The 15,579-nt window shown below is 40.6% G+C and overlaps 1 protein-coding gene across 4 annotated transcripts in view; it reads right to left on the bottom strand.

Moving 5' to 3' along the window:
- Positions 1–1,384, bottom strand: part of Phactr1 (phosphatase and actin regulator 1) — a 424,574-nt gene extending 423,190 nt beyond the window's left edge. For 2 of the 4 annotated variants that reach the window (XM_057786934.1, XM_057786940.1), the window contains exon 1: positions 179–338. The gene's annotated coding sequence lies outside the window, so the exon portion shown is untranslated. Of the gene's footprint in view, positions 1–178; positions 339–368; positions 493–996 lie in introns of those variants that run through there. The other 2 variants (XM_057786935.1, XM_057786937.1) reach the window with 2 other exon arrangements.
- Between the last annotated feature and the right edge of the window lie 14,195 nt (positions 1,385–15,579).

Here is a 15,579-nt window from a genome sequence, read left to right as displayed (position 1 = left end):
CCTCTATTTCTGCACTGTTATCACTTTAAGGAGGAGCGAGACAAAAAGTCCTTAAAAATCAAGAGGCTCAATCACTCGTGTTCTAAGACCACACACTCTCATCTAAAAAACCAAGTTTGGTAAGAGGAAACTTTTTAAAAAATAGGCAAAGGTACCCCCAACAGGGAATTATACTTACTGCAAAAATAAAGCTGTAAAGCCGAGGGCTGTCAATAGTCCAAATGAGCAGTTTCAACCAGCTGCCTTTGATCTTACTAAATATTCCCAGCGAAAGTAAACAGTTTTGATTATCTGATTAGATCAGTGATGAATAATGTATTCTGTCCACTGGACTTGCTCTATCAGATAAAATGGCCAGAACATGTTACCTTAGCAACAGAAGGTGACGCCAGCTTCAGCCTCTCCACTCCCTCCTCTGCAAATGAAGGAAATTACCACTTTCCCATGTAAAACTTTGGCAGGGAACCATCAAAATCGACATGTAGATTTTACATCACCCAGGGTCATTCACAGCCCGCTCTCCCACCTCTTAAGCGGATGAATCTCATACTTATTTAAAAATCAGAATTATGGTTTAATAATCTATTTTTCCCATCTTAAATTCCAGCCTGCTTTGCAGTCAGAACAGAATATAACGTGGTAAATGATTAAACAGTGGAGAAGACTAAGTTGTCTAGACCGTGTTGGGGTACCTGTCCTTAACTTATTGCTGAAAGAAGCAGGATGATGAAGAAAGACCATTTAATTGACAGCATGCTCAACATTCCCATTATAATTAACACACAGAAACAGTCACCAGCACCGACGCTGAAAATAACCCCTTCTGTGAATCGGTCCCTAGAAACAGCTTAAAAAGCTGCCTGAAATTTCCCAGCTTTTTGAAAGACGCGTTAAAGCATGGATCTTCTGGGAGACAAGCCCCTAGCCCACCAAAGGCAAGCTAGCCAGAGAGACATATGCAGGGAAGATTGTCAAAGTTAGAAGACAGTCACTCACCAGCCCTTGTCCTCCTTCAACAGGATGTAGCTGGAGAGCAGAAAGCAAACTGAGCCGGGCTGCTGAGCCGGCAAGCCCAAATGAACAGCTTCTAATTTTCCCTTCAATCTCCAGTCAGGAGCACAGAGTGGAGGGAAATGATGGATCCGCCGGTTTTATATTGTGATGAAATGCTACCCCCCAAGATGGAATCTGAGTAGGGCTGCTCTTTAGAACACATTAGCCTGCTAATTTAAGAAAATTGAAAGGTTTTGTTTTACCGTCTTTTATGTGTTCTTTTCTGCTACCCCCTCAATTTAATTTGCATTTAAAATGATTCTCCTGTCTCCTAGACTCTCCAAGGTGTGGAGTACTTTCTAATCCTGAAGGCTGCTCCAGTAGGGATTGGTGCACTGCCACTTTCCTTCTGAGCTGCCAAACATGGTGGGCAATTAAAACTGAGAGCTATTTTCCGGAGGGAAATACAGAAGGCCAGTTGGGTTTCACACTTCCTCTTTCTGTCTCTGCGTGGTCACATCCTCAAAATGCCTAAACTCACGCCTCTTTTCCGAATACAACAGAATCGTCTCAATGGCAAAATGCAGCTTTGTTTGGATTCCTCAGGTTAACCTCATTTGCTATCTTCCCTACCACAATACCAGGGAAGGTTTGCAGAAATAAGACTTTGAGATGTAATCATCAAAGTTGTGATAATAACCAAGTCACACTCTAGGGTGTGTTTTCTGCAACCTTCTTCCACCTAGTAAGGACCAAGCACAAGTGATGGTTAGCACAGTGTAGCTTGTAGCATTGTGATGGGTGCTTAAGACAGGGGAAGCAATGTTTACAAAGACTTGGGAGAAAGTCTTTACCAGACTCCCCTTCCCCGTGTACTCTGCTCAGCCAAGCGACAAGTGCTGGGGAGTGTTTGCTAACTTTGAGAATTGTCCATTTGTGTTTCTTTCATATTACCTTGCCTTTGGTGGATTAAAGGGTTTTCCCCAGAAGAGAACCCAGGAAATGCTTTGCTGACTGTTTTGCGGGTCAGTAATGGAGTGGGTTCTCCCACCACATCTGAGAAAACAACCATGTACCAAGTTAGGACTACAGAGAGATCAGCCCGATGGAAGAGCAAAATAGAACGACCAATCAGATGGCCTTGTGGGGAGTCAGCTTGGTCTCCGGATGCACAAAGCTTTGCTCAGACTCCTCAGGCCTTAAAGGTTGATGTTCTATTCAGCCCTCAATAGAGATGGATGAACACTTGACATTTACAAGAAGAGAAGCTGTCTTCTGGTTCCTTTCACTTACAGTAGAGTGTGGGCGACAGGTTCTAACCCTCTATTGTGCTTCTATTGAAATTATAATGACTCATAGGTGAGAGAGACACGGGCATAGGGAGGGGAGTGAGGAAGGAGAGAAAGAGAGAGAGAGAGAGAGAGAGAGAGAGAGAGAGAGAGAGAGAGATTCAGCTGAAAAGCATCAGATACTATGCTAAGTGTAAATGAGCCGGTGATGGAAAAGGGCGACGCTAAATATGACCTTTGAAAAATATATTGGGCTCCTGAGTACTGACCAAAGAATGGAAACTTGAAGTGCTTTATAAAATAAAGTGCTGGGGCTCCGGAGAGGACTCAGTGGGGAAAGGACTTACTGTTCATGCATTAGGACTTGAGATTGAATCCAAAGAACCGACCAAAAAAGCCAGATGTGGTGATTTATGTCTGTAACCCCAGTGTTCCCAAAGTGGAGACATAAGGATCCCTGGGACTCATCGGCCAGCTAGCCTGGCATTATACAATAACAACAAACAGGAGAGATTGTGGTAACTGACACCTGGAACTGTCCCTGTCCTCCACATGCATGCTGTGGCACATGTGCATGGACGCATGTTCTGTCTCTGTCTGTCTGTCTGTCTGTCTGTCTCTTCCAAATGATGGAAGTGATGTGGCAGGGCTATGATTGTAAAAGATGGGTGAAATTTTAACCTTAAAAAGCAATGGTTTGGAGAGGAAATGATTATTTACTCACAAAAAGGGACTTTATAAATAATGATCATTACATTTTCAAAACACAACCAGTTTCTTCCTCCTCCTCCTCCTCCGCTTCCTCCTCCTTCTTCTTCCTCCTCCTTCTTCCTCTTCCTCTTTCTCCTCCTCCTCTTCCTTCCTTTCCTCCTGTTCCTTCTTCTTTTTTGTGAGACAGGGTTTCTGTGTAGCTCTGACTGTCCTGGAACTTGCTTTTTAGATCAGGGTGTCCTAGAATGCAAAGGTCCGCCTGCCTCTGCCTCCCTAGTGCTAGGATTAAAGGTGTGTGCCATCATACTTGGCTCTGAAATAGATTTTCAAAAGCTAGTTTCATTCTTTTGGGGAGGTGGATCTAGATTACATATATAACGTACATGTAGGAAATTAACAATATTATTTATGTCCATATGATGCTGTGGGTCAGACCAAGGATTGGCTCATATTAGACAGGCATTCTACCACTGAGCTGTGTCCCTAGACATTGGTTTGTTGAGTTGTATAGTTCAGGTTAAGCTGAAACCCTGTGTAGCCTAGGTTGACCTTGAGTTCCATATAACCTAGTCTGACTTTGCACAATTATTTTCCTGTCTTATTCTCCAGAGTTTGGGGTTAATAGGCGTCACCACTGCATCAAGGTAGAAAATTACTTGTAAAAGTAGAAAAATACCAATTCTCAAAAAGCAATGTCAAAGTGAATACATGTTCAGCTCGGTTGTGTTTTTATAACTTCTACATGCTAAAAGCATCTCTAATTCCATTGTATGTCACAGCATTGTTCTGACATACAAGAAAATCAGAGTAGTGATGATATCCTGGAATAACGTTCATGAAGCATTGAACTGTTTAATTGAAAAACATCTCTAAGTTCAAGCCAAGTCAGACAATGCCATCTTATCTATGTGACCTATAAATAAAAGTTGTTCTAAAAAAAATTCAAAGAAATCAAACCATATCAAAGTACAAGAATATAGGGCTAAAACCATCTGGGTTTGGTTGGGCTTACCTTTCTGTCTCCAGTTCAGTAGTAAGAAGTTAGGTCTCCCATGCATATCAAAAGTGAATAAGTATCGACTCAATTTGAAACAGAGATATACTTCAGGGCATGGAATCCAGGCATAGGGGAAAGTGTTGGCTGTGTTAATTTACCTTTGGCATCTACTGACTCTGTCACTGATGCTCTAAGGGCCAATTATTCAGAAAGAGAAGACCACAACAAGTACTTTGCTCTTCTTATACCATCTGATTGCTCTTTTCTGGGTTCAAGGTTTAATCTTCTCACCGAGGTTCTCCTCATTTGTAACTGCATAATGACCTTACATATCCAATCATCTCACTATATCATAGAACTCTCTAGAAGACTCTGTTTAGACTACATAAAATTCTGCCTTCTGCCTGCATGAAATCTTGGGGACATTTCTCTTTGGATAATAAACCATCTAAACTTAGCTTGGAAATACTAGACTCTCTCTTAAAGTAAAATAACATCCTGGATGTCTCGGCAGAGGTTGAAGCCTTTGGTAAAATGATCATTTGCTAAACAAGTTCAGCTATGACTTCCCCTGGAAATATGGGCCATTCGTTCCATGATCCTCATAAATACTAGGATCTTCAAGTGCTCAATTCCTTTACATCATGCGGTGTACTATTTGCATATAACCTACACATATTCCCTTGTATACTTATAATATTCCCTAGATAACCCTTTACCCCTAATACAGTGTACATGCTACATAATTATTTGTTACAGAATAATGGCAGGAAGAACATTTGTACATGTTCAGGATGGTTGCTGTTTTTCACTGAATGTTTTGATCCACGGCCCATAGATATATAGGGTGACTACACAGCAAGCTGTATCCATTTTTACTGAGTTAACCTCCAATAGGTACAGTACTCATGATGACTGGATCTTCGGCACCCGTAGAGATTCTGGGTAGGCATGGTAGCCATCAGTTATCCCTGTGTGAGTGAGGCAGAGATGGGATTCCTGCAGCAACCTGGCCAAGGAGCTGAACTGATCAGCGAGTTCTGGGTTCAAGTTAGAGATCCTGTCTCAATATGTCAGGCGGAGAATGGTCCAGGAAGATACTGGATGCCAACCTCTGGCCTTGACATACATGCATACACATGTATAAGTTTGTACACACAAAGATATATACCTGTACATATATGAATATGCATGCACATTTGAAAGGGGACTAAAAGAAAAATGGTTCACCTCTGTTTGGCAGAGCAGTCTCTTAAATTTTAACCTTTGACTCATGAGAATTCTTTCTCTTATTTTCTCAATAAGCCATGCACACGCACATACTAAAGGACCAAGTGGACTCTGTGGGTTTGAAAGAAAGAAAAGAACACATGGAATTGGGAGGGAAGAGTGGTGGTTGGGACAGAAGAAGAACTGGAGGGGAGACAGTGGGGGGGAGGAGTCCTTGGTCAAACATTGTATACTCGCATGAAATTCTCAATCAATAAAGAACAGTCTGTCATCAAATAGCATGGTTCTACAAACATTTTATCTGAGGCTTTATTCATATGAAAATTTCCCTGGAATAAGAAACACTTTCTGCCACCATCAGTTATTTTTATATAAGAGCAAATTAATTTCTACTGCTGTTTTTGGAGGAAGGTTTGATAATAGTTAGAAGCTAAAATAAAAAGGCAGGGAATTCAGACAGACAGAAAAAAAAGAACTCATATTGAGGAGGAGCATAATTTCATTTCACACAGGCCCATGGCCATATTTGGAGGACTTTCTCTTATATAACGTGTTAGGATTTGTCTGCCAGAAAAGAACATTGACTCTCTAAACGTCACAGTTAGGATCACAGCTAAAAGATATCTGGATGATCCAGACACAGATTCTTTTTTTTTTTTCTCTCCCAGATTTTATTATTCCTTAAAACATGGTGGATGTGGGTGTGAGTGTGGGGTATATGGGTGCATATTTGCAAGTACACATGAGTGGAGGCAAAAAGAGGGTGTCAGATCACCTAGAGCTGGAGTTAAGGGTGATTGTGAGCTTCTCAATCTGAGTACCAGAAACCAAACTATGGTCCCTGGCAAGAGCAGTCCCCATTGTGAATCACTGAGCCATCTCCAGCCCAGAGGGAGAGTCTTAAATCTTCCTCAAGGACATTTATATTGAAGAGTCTTCCTTGGCCAGTCCTTTCTTGGGGCTGCACTGTGAAGTACCATGCCAGAGAAATTGGCTTTGCAGTCATGGAGGAGACTAGGGCTTAGTAGGGTAAGTTCTATTGGCTCTTCTTGCTGTTACTTCTAAAAATAACCCTTTCCCTCGGAAAACTCAGTTCAAAGCATAAAGAACATGAGTTCAAATGCCACCTTTCCCTCTGCCAAATAGATTCTGTTCTTCTTGCTTGTGATATGCAAATCTCTTCGCTTTGCAGAAAAAAAATAGCCAGAAATCATATCTAGTTCAGTGTCTCTATATCTTGGTCTAAAAGTAGGAAAATGGGAAAAATGCTGAGTTGAGAAGAGGAGAGACTGTCAAGCATCTCTACTGACCACATCTCCCTACTCTCTAATTCTGAAGTTATGGAAATGAACCTCAAGAGAAAGACCTGTCAGCAGTGACAGTCTTTGAAACATGAGTTTTAAGGTACACACAATACTTGACTTTGTTTCTGCTCAAATGAAATAACAGGGTCCTGGATTCTCTGCCTATTTAAAGTTTACTTTCTGTTCTCTTGGAGGGGACTAAAAACTAATCACAAGTTGAATTGCATTTTCCTATTCTTAAGTTCAATATAAAAACTTAAAAACATCAAAAGACACATTGAAGGAAGAAAGAATAATGATTTCTAAGGGCTACAACTTTGCCAGACCCCACAGGGATTACAGAGCCCTGAGCTTTCAATACACATTGGGAAAATCATGTTGATCCCAGCAGTGAGAGACTCCAGGGAGGCAGGGAGAATGAAGATATCAAAGTAATACTTCAAAGGAACTTTGGTGATTATTTTCCCCATTTTGGGATTTAAACAAACTGTCTAATTCTACAACAGGGTTTCTATGTCTGACCATTAATATGTAAGAATTCCCTTGTGTATACAGCAAGGCTATAGGATTCTCATCACTGTATAACAAATACTATTATTCACGAAAGAGTCCTGAATGTGACTTGTTGTTCAGAGTTGAATATCTTTAGTATCTGTCACTCCAAGGCCTTGAAGACATCAGGTTCCCAATCCATCATTCCAGATCTAACTATTCTATTATTCTCATCCAGTGGTTGATGCTGCGGGGAGGTGGGGCTTACTTCTGAAACAACGGGAATTTTATTGGTATTCATTGAATTTAATCTTTCATAAACAGTAGCAGTACCTGAAAGGGGAAAAAAAAAGTCTTTCATAGACTCAAAACCCCAAAGATACGTTTTATTCAAACTTTCAGGAGACAATACAGTGAAGTGGTAAAAAACAAGGGCTTGGGAATCTGGAGCTAATACAAATAACCAGCAGAACAAGCAAACTTGATGGGGGGGGGAGTCACAGCTTCAATCTATATTTAATTGGATTAAAAATTAAGGTCCCACCTGATAATGTATGTAGATAACCCAGAGCCTGATACATGGACGGTGCTGAGGTTCATTATTGCTTGGGAATACCTTTCAGACAGCAAACGGCTATAAAGATTTATGGAAGGTAGGGACTCCATCTCATCCACCCAAACTCCATTCATCTACCACATAAGATGAAACATCACCTCCATCATTTTAGTTTCAGGTTCCTAATCTAATGAAATCCACTTTTACCATATATTGTTTGCATCTCTAACTTGTGTTAATGTCAGTTGTGTATGTATACACATTGAACAAATTAACACAGGCTAAGCTTCTAATGTGTGTCTGGTTTGTGGTATACCTCTGACGAGCCTTAGTCACTGCAATTAATTTCCCTCACAGAGAACACATTTTCCCCCTAGATGCTTATGCAAAATTAGGGAGCACCAGAGCATGCTAAGAAACACAAAGCTAAGAAAACCAGCCCACAAACCACAATTCCAGAGAACCTAGACAACAATGAGGATCCTAAGAGAGACATACATAGATCTAATCTACATGGGAAGTAAAAAAAGACAAAATCTCCTGAGTAAATTGGGAGCATGGGGACCTTGGGAGAGGGTTGAACGGGAGGGGAGAGGCATGGAGGGGAGCAAAGAAAAATGTAGAGCTCAACAAAAATCAATAAAGAAAAGAAAAAAGATATTTTCACCAAAAGAGTATTTGCTATTCTTCTTACTATGCAAATTTCCAGAGAGAAATTTTCAATAGCAAGTAATGAACTACAACTGAATTTTACAAATTTCACCTTATTCCTTGCCAAATTTAAACGGCATAATATATGGAGTTGTTTGGTGCATAGTGGGTGCTTTATAGAAAATGTCTCAACAAATGAAATTCTATTTATTTTGCAGCTAAACATTCTATCACACAGCCACTGTTTGCTTATTCATCATGATTTAATTAAAGATGATTTTCACTTCTTATGTGCCTCATCCTGTACTAGCTGCTGGCAACATAACAAATATGTAAATCAATTATTTTTCTTGAGAGATTAAAAGTTGGCTGAAGCCCGGTTTTCTTAATTTACCTCTTCTTAAGACATACATTGAAAATGGTTATATTTGTAAATGATCAGACACACCCAGGCTCTCAGCTAGCAAAGGCAGGGGCGATTGATCTGTTACTGTTCTGTCCTTGTGTCGAGACACCTGGCATAAACAAGAAAATGTTTTCTTTGGCTCACATTTTCAGAGGTATCAACTCGTATCAGTTGGCTCTGTGGTTGTGGGCTGGTGGGGAGGCAAATCCTCATGGTGGCCGGGGCATATAGTGGAAGGAGAGAAGGTGTAAGGGGTACATGAAAAAAAGAGAGAGGAGGAGGAAGAGAAAAGAAAAAGGATGGGCAAGAGGAGGAAGCGGTACCCAGGGAGAAAATGTACTATTCACAGGCATGGCCCTGGTGACTAATTTCCCTCAACCAGGTCCCACCCACTTTCCACCACTGCTCAGTAATCGAATTAAATTATCAATTCATCGCTGGATTAGGTCCAGGCTGAATCAGTTTCCTTTTAGTGACCGGATTCACTAGCTGGGGATTATGCCTTCCACGAATGGTACTTTCTGTGGGCACTTCATAACCAAGTCATGACACAGTGTGGCAGTTCATATGTCATTTGGAAGGCTTTGGGCACAGTTTCTGATCCTTGGTGTGTTTAATATCTCTAATACTTTTCAAGTTAGGTGTAAAATACATCTAGTTGACAATGGGTGAAGGGAGGAAGAGACACTATGAAGTGTGGTATTGTGTTTAATGTTAAACTTACAGGCTGGTACTCTTGTACCAGAAATTTGAATTTGAAACAGAGTATTAGAAGGTTGTTGGATAAATACACATTTAGGCCACCACATTTTAAATAAGTGATCTTGAAAATAATGTCAAAGGTTATTTGTTACAAACCAATTGCTTGATTTTCAAATGTGTGTCCACATCACAATAATGACAATTACCTTGCTTGGGTAACTGTCCCTTCCACACTGCTTTTTTGTGTCTCTTACAGACTCTTCTTGGAAAAACAAATAACATAACAATTGTACTTTACTAGCTTGGGAAGCCGGTGGTGCAAAGTAATTGAGAGACGTCCCTGTTCTTTAGCTGCTAAGGCCTTGGGAATGACATTTTTGAGGTTGATACAACCTCCTTTGATAGGGAAAACATTTGAACTGTATTTTTTTAAAGAGCCCTTGATTTCAAAGCTGGTAGAGGTAAACAGTAAAAATTCAGCGTAGCAATTTAAACATAGCTTCAGAGGAACTGTGATTTCAAATCAAAAGTCTCCTCATTCCTATGGCAACCAACAAAAGTATTCAACTAATGCTACATGCTGTGTACATTAACAGTACCTCCCCCGCCTTCTGCTGACTCCCTCCCTCTGGATTCAACCTGAACCTCAGTAAACTATGTCTCTGTTTTCCAAAGGATACCAGGTTGCTTTCCAATATGCAAGCCATCAAACTGATGAATGCAGGAGGAGGAGTCCTCTCAGGGGACACCTTCACAAGCCCAGAGGGAAAATGTACCTCCAAAATAGAGCTACCGTCTGCTTTTCTGATTTGACACGTTTGAGAGCTCCTTGTTTTAAAGCCAGACACAAATCTGCGAAGAGATTCCCTTGAGTTACAATCCTTGCTGGGAGCAGCCACCATGAAGATAACATATGTGGGGAGACACAGCCAAGAAGCACCCACTGGGCCTCAACAGAGACACATGAGTGCATCTGACACACTCCTGGGAGCTGCAATGGGTAGTCATGGCAGGAGCGACACCCTCTCAAGCTGACAAGCTCAGAGCTGTGCCTGTGACTGTCACCAGCACTACTTGCTCTTCAGAGAGTATGTGGTAGCTTTAGCATCTCTTGGAGAATTCTATTTTTTTTTTTTTTAAGAGTGAGAAAATGAAGTCCGAGATTCAGAGGTAGAAAGCGGAGGGATTGACAGTTTACATCCTGGTCAAGTGTTATCTAAAATTCCAAGTAAGAAAATCATTTAGAGGGTAATGATAGCTTGAGTTTCTTTGTAGAAAATGTTTTCTCAGGCTCTAAGGCAGTGAGAAAATATGGACTAATCACTTGCCTCTGGTCCCTTGCAAAGGTGAAAAACAGTGGTTCTCAACCTGTGGATCATGATCCCTTTGTGGGGGCCAGATGACACCTTCACAGGAGTTGCCAAAGACCATGGGAAAACAGATGTTTACATCATGATTCCCAACAGTAGCAAAGTTGCAGTTAGGAAGTAGCAACAAAAATGACTTTATGGTTGGGGGTCACCACATGAGGAACTATATTAAAGGGTCACAGAATTAGGAAGGTTGAGAAGGACTGGTGTAGAAAATTACAGATCAGAAAGTAGTATAAGATCCTCATGCTTTTTCTATGAAGTGTTGATATGGGATGTCCTTCTGTGTGAGTGTTGCTTTTATTGGTTAATGAATAAAGCTGTTTTGGCCAATGGCTTAGCAGAGCAAAGCTAGGCAGGAAATAGAGAGTAGGTGGAGTCAGGGAAATGCCATGTAGCTGATGAAGGAGAAGGATGCCGGATGGTAGGCCACAGTCTCATGGTGATACATAGATGAACAGAAATGGGTTAATTTAAGATGTAAGTGCTACCTAGTTGCATTACATAGCAGATGACATCTTGGTGGCATACATTCAACAGGAAGTCACAGCAGAGTGGAGGGACCAGGCCTGTTCTTTTGCAATAACCTCAGAAAGACTAACCAGGGTCCTTCAAGAATATATATATATATATATATATATAATTTCTGGAGACAGTGATACTAATGCCTTTCCACTAAGAGTCATCTTTAATATCTTACCACCTTCCTAACATTACCCAGATATCAACACATGAATTTTTATGAATGAGGCATAATTGGGACTGTCTGACTTCTTATAAAAAGATATTTAGATATGGACCACATTGTCACATCCTCACGAGTTAGTGTTGCTCAAAATGTGCCTAGAGGTAAAAAGCATCATCCAAAGCCTTGAGAAGTCTTGTCCCACTCTAGACCCAGTATTTCAGAATATGTACAGCACTCAGATCTTCATTTACAGGCATAGTAAATTGTGAACACCAGGAGCATGGAGTATTTATGGGGCTGTGTTCTCTTGAGTGACAGACAGCAAGGTCCACTGCTTCAAACACCATGACCTACCCCAGTTCACCTTCTGTCAGGTCATTCCTGTTACTCCCATTGGATGAAAATTAAAATGTTAAATGCACACAAAGTAACTTAGTAAGTGGCTAAGTGGTCAGAGTATGGTAGATTTAAGGAGGTCCTCCTATATGACTAGTTATTCAGAAGGGAGAACTAGGTCAGCTTCAGACTGCCCACCTTAAACTTCTCTTCATAGCTGGCCATTTATCTGACCCTATTCTCCCCGCTCCTTCAACTGAACACAGCATTTTTTTAAAATCATAAAAATCAAGGATCATAAATTGTCTCCATTTCACTCTATTCTCTACTCTGTGGAGTGTGTCAGATATATACTGATAAGAGAAAGTGAGAAAGTGTTACGGTTATAAATGACAGAGTAGAGATTCACACCCAGGTGTTTGGGAATAAAGTCCACTATTATCTCAGCTCCTGAGATAGAATCTTTCCCCATGCTGCTCTGTACATCCACACTCACTTCAAAGACCAGAAAAGAAGGTGAGTAGGGGGCTTCTTGGAGATAGTTTTGGTTTTAATTTCTTTACTGTGTCAAGATATATATGATGCTAACTTTGCCACCATAACCATTTTAAGTGTACAGCTCAATGTTGTACAACAAACTTCTCCTGGGAAGACGCAACACACACGCACATGCATGCACATGCACACACACACACACACACACACACACACACCTACTCAACCCAGATAGAGATCCCATGACAACCCAAAGTATGACTACCAAATTCCATCTTGGTGAAAAAGTGAGTTTTATTGGGGTTACTTAGAGGAGCAGAAAGGACTCAAAGACAGCTGCATCACCAAAGTCCACCCCAGCATGACGACAGCTCACAAAGCTGGGAATATGGAGCGCAATGAACAGCCTGCAGGCAGTTCAACAGGTTTCCACGAGGCTCAGTTGGTTGGAACCTCTCCTAGCCAGTTCACTAGGTCTCAGCTCCTTCTAAGTACCCAGCATTGTCTGAGTTTTCTTCACATTTAGGCTCATCTAAGAGTCAACTCTCGGTTTTTCTCTTGGGGAAGGAGGGGCTGGTAAAAAATATGATCAGTTTCAGAGACTTCCTGAAGCTATTTTGAGTGGTTTTCTTTCTGTGGTAAAGGGCTTGCCTGTAAGATAGAATATTTCAGTCTGAAAGGAAACTGTTACACAGCCTCAGTACCATTGAACGCTTTTGTGTTGTTGAGCAACCATTACTGCAATTCTATCTCTTTAGAACTTTTCACCTTACAAAATTGGAAATTTCCCAGTCCTGGCTCCAGCCCTTGGCAGCCTCTGTTCTTCCAGTATCTGACTGAGGCTGACTTTCGTTTCTCTGAGTATTCCATATAAGCGAAGTCATACAATATTTGTTCTATTAGAATTGGTTTATTTTACTTAGTGTGATGTTTCTTTTCTTCTTGTCAGTTTTGGAAATGGGAGCCAGGGTATCTTATCACTACATCATATGGCACCCTCAGCTTCATGGTGCAATCTTCTGAAGGAATACCATGCTATAGCGTATGTCAGTTTTCTTCAGTTTTTCGTTTGTTTCTTGAGACACGATTTCTCTGTGTAACAGTCTCGGCTGACCTGGAACTCACTTTGTAGACCAGGCGGGCCTTGAACTCACTGATATCCACCCAGTCTCTGCCTCCCAAGTGCTGGGATTAAAGGCATGAGCCACTACCACGTGACCTTCCTTCAGTTTTAAGGCTGAATAGTATTCCAGTGTTTTTCTATCCTTCTAGCCTGCCATCCATCCATCCATCCATCCATCCATCCATCCATCCATCCCCCCATTCAATCATAGACATGAGTTGCTTTTACCTTTAGATCATTGTCAACAATATTGCTGAGAGCATAGGCATAGATATATATTAAATTTTGTATCTCAAAGAGATAGTGCTTGTCCTTTTGAAGTTTGAGACCCATTTGTTTAGAGACTAGACCCACATCGAATTGTTGAGTAACAGTAACTACATTTTGTTTTGTGTTTTTTTGAATAATTTTTTTATTTATGTTTCAAACTAGCTTATGAAATAAGGGCTTTCATTATGGCATTTTCCTTCACTTCTATTTTTTTTTATTTTGGCCATTCTCTTCTACTCCTTTCCAACATCTCCATGTTTACTCTCCATTTGTTTTTTTGTTGTTTTTTTTTCCTTTGTAACACTTCCATTTTTATTTTTTGAGATGTTTTATAGCACTATTCCTGGGGAGACAGGAACAGACATCCACTCTGTACAGACATGGAGCTGATGACAGACCAGAATACGGACACCACCAAAGTCCAACATGATGGATGAATGAGTTTAATTGGGGTTACTTACAGGAAAGCAAGTGAGGGCTACTTACAGAAACAAAGGACTCAAAGACAGATACATCTCCTAAAAGCAAGCCCAGCATTGGTGACAGTGAGGATCTGTAGTATGCTTACTTATCAACCACAGATTTTCTTTACTGTCCTGTAAAGTGTTTGAAAAGCTAAAGAAATATTTAATGCCTAGTTGATTGTAATGTCCACTTTCTGTGTCATTCTTTACAGCTAAATCCTGAGACACTGGAAGGTTGAGTTCTGAAGACTCAGTCGACACAATAGTGTTTTACTTCCTTTGAAAGTAGTGATGCCAGCATCATGTATTTCTTAATTCGAAAATATGTATCATCTACTGTCAAGCTTCTGTATAGGGCGTGCAGCAATCCTTGCTTTAATTACGTTTAACAGCAACAAGTTGAGCTGAACACAAATACCGGGAGTTAAACTGACTTGGTACAATAGCCGAGGTAAAATAAAACATCCATTAGCGGCATATCCTATGAAAATTGAAATATTTTGCCTAGGAAGTAACAAAGAAAAATACATTTCCCCCACATTTTTGAGATTTTTAAAATCTAAATTATAATGGCCATGAAGCTAAAATATTACTGAACCATATACATCAGAAAGTGAAAATGTTTCTTCGGGATAGTTACATGACATTGTTGTGTCTGGAAAGAACTGTTGTTGAAACAGAATATTCAGTGGTGTTAGAGACATCTCACATCATCCCTTAGACAATGCCATTAACAGCACTATGGTTGAATCTGTCTCCAGGGCATAGAGTTCCCTTCTGCAGGTCTTGTTCTCCATGATAAAGAATGTTAAGATGTACTCAGATAGGAACTCAAGGATAATAACTACAGTCAGAAGAAAAAGAGGAGGAAGGGAGAAATCTATACTTTTAATAGCCTCAGATAAAAACCATGTACCCTGGAAGTCAGGTGGGTAGAGCAGGAAATGAGAAAGAACCAGATGCTGGGAGATGAAGGGGAAGTAAATTGTTCTTCTCTCCAGGTGGCAGAAACAGAAAGACTACTTTACTCCTTGCCTTCTGAAAAGGTCACACACACACACTCACACACACACCATTATTTTTTTTTGTTTTTTGGGGTCAGTTGTAGGTGGCCTACAATTGGGGTGTGTCTAAGATAGGAAGGACAATAACTAACTACATTGTTTATTGTCAGTTTACCTCCTAGTTCCGTTAGCTTTGGTTCAGGAAATTATAAAGACCAGCTTTATTGTTATCCACTCACCATTCAGCTTCAAGCCTTTGTTGCTGATTCTTCTTTAACCTTAAAATTTGAAACAAGAACTTGTGGAGCTTGGTCATCTACTGAAAGGGCAGTGTTGGATGGTGTTTATTTTCATCCAGCTGTGGGAGGCCAGGACTTCCAGTGAGTTACATGCAGCTTGCCAATTTCCCATGATGGCATTTCAACTATCTCCTCTTCAAAACTTTACATTCCTGGCCAACTAGGGTATTACTGACTATTGATCATGCCATTTGTGCCA

Source organism: Chionomys nivalis, chromosome 13, assembly GCF_950005125.1.
Source record: "Chionomys nivalis chromosome 13, mChiNiv1.1, whole genome shotgun sequence".
NCBI classification, from domain to species: Eukaryota; Metazoa; Chordata; class Mammalia; order Rodentia; family Cricetidae; genus Chionomys; species Chionomys nivalis.
Note: the sequence above shows the minus strand (reverse complement) of the source record. Positions and strands in the feature narration are given on the sequence as shown.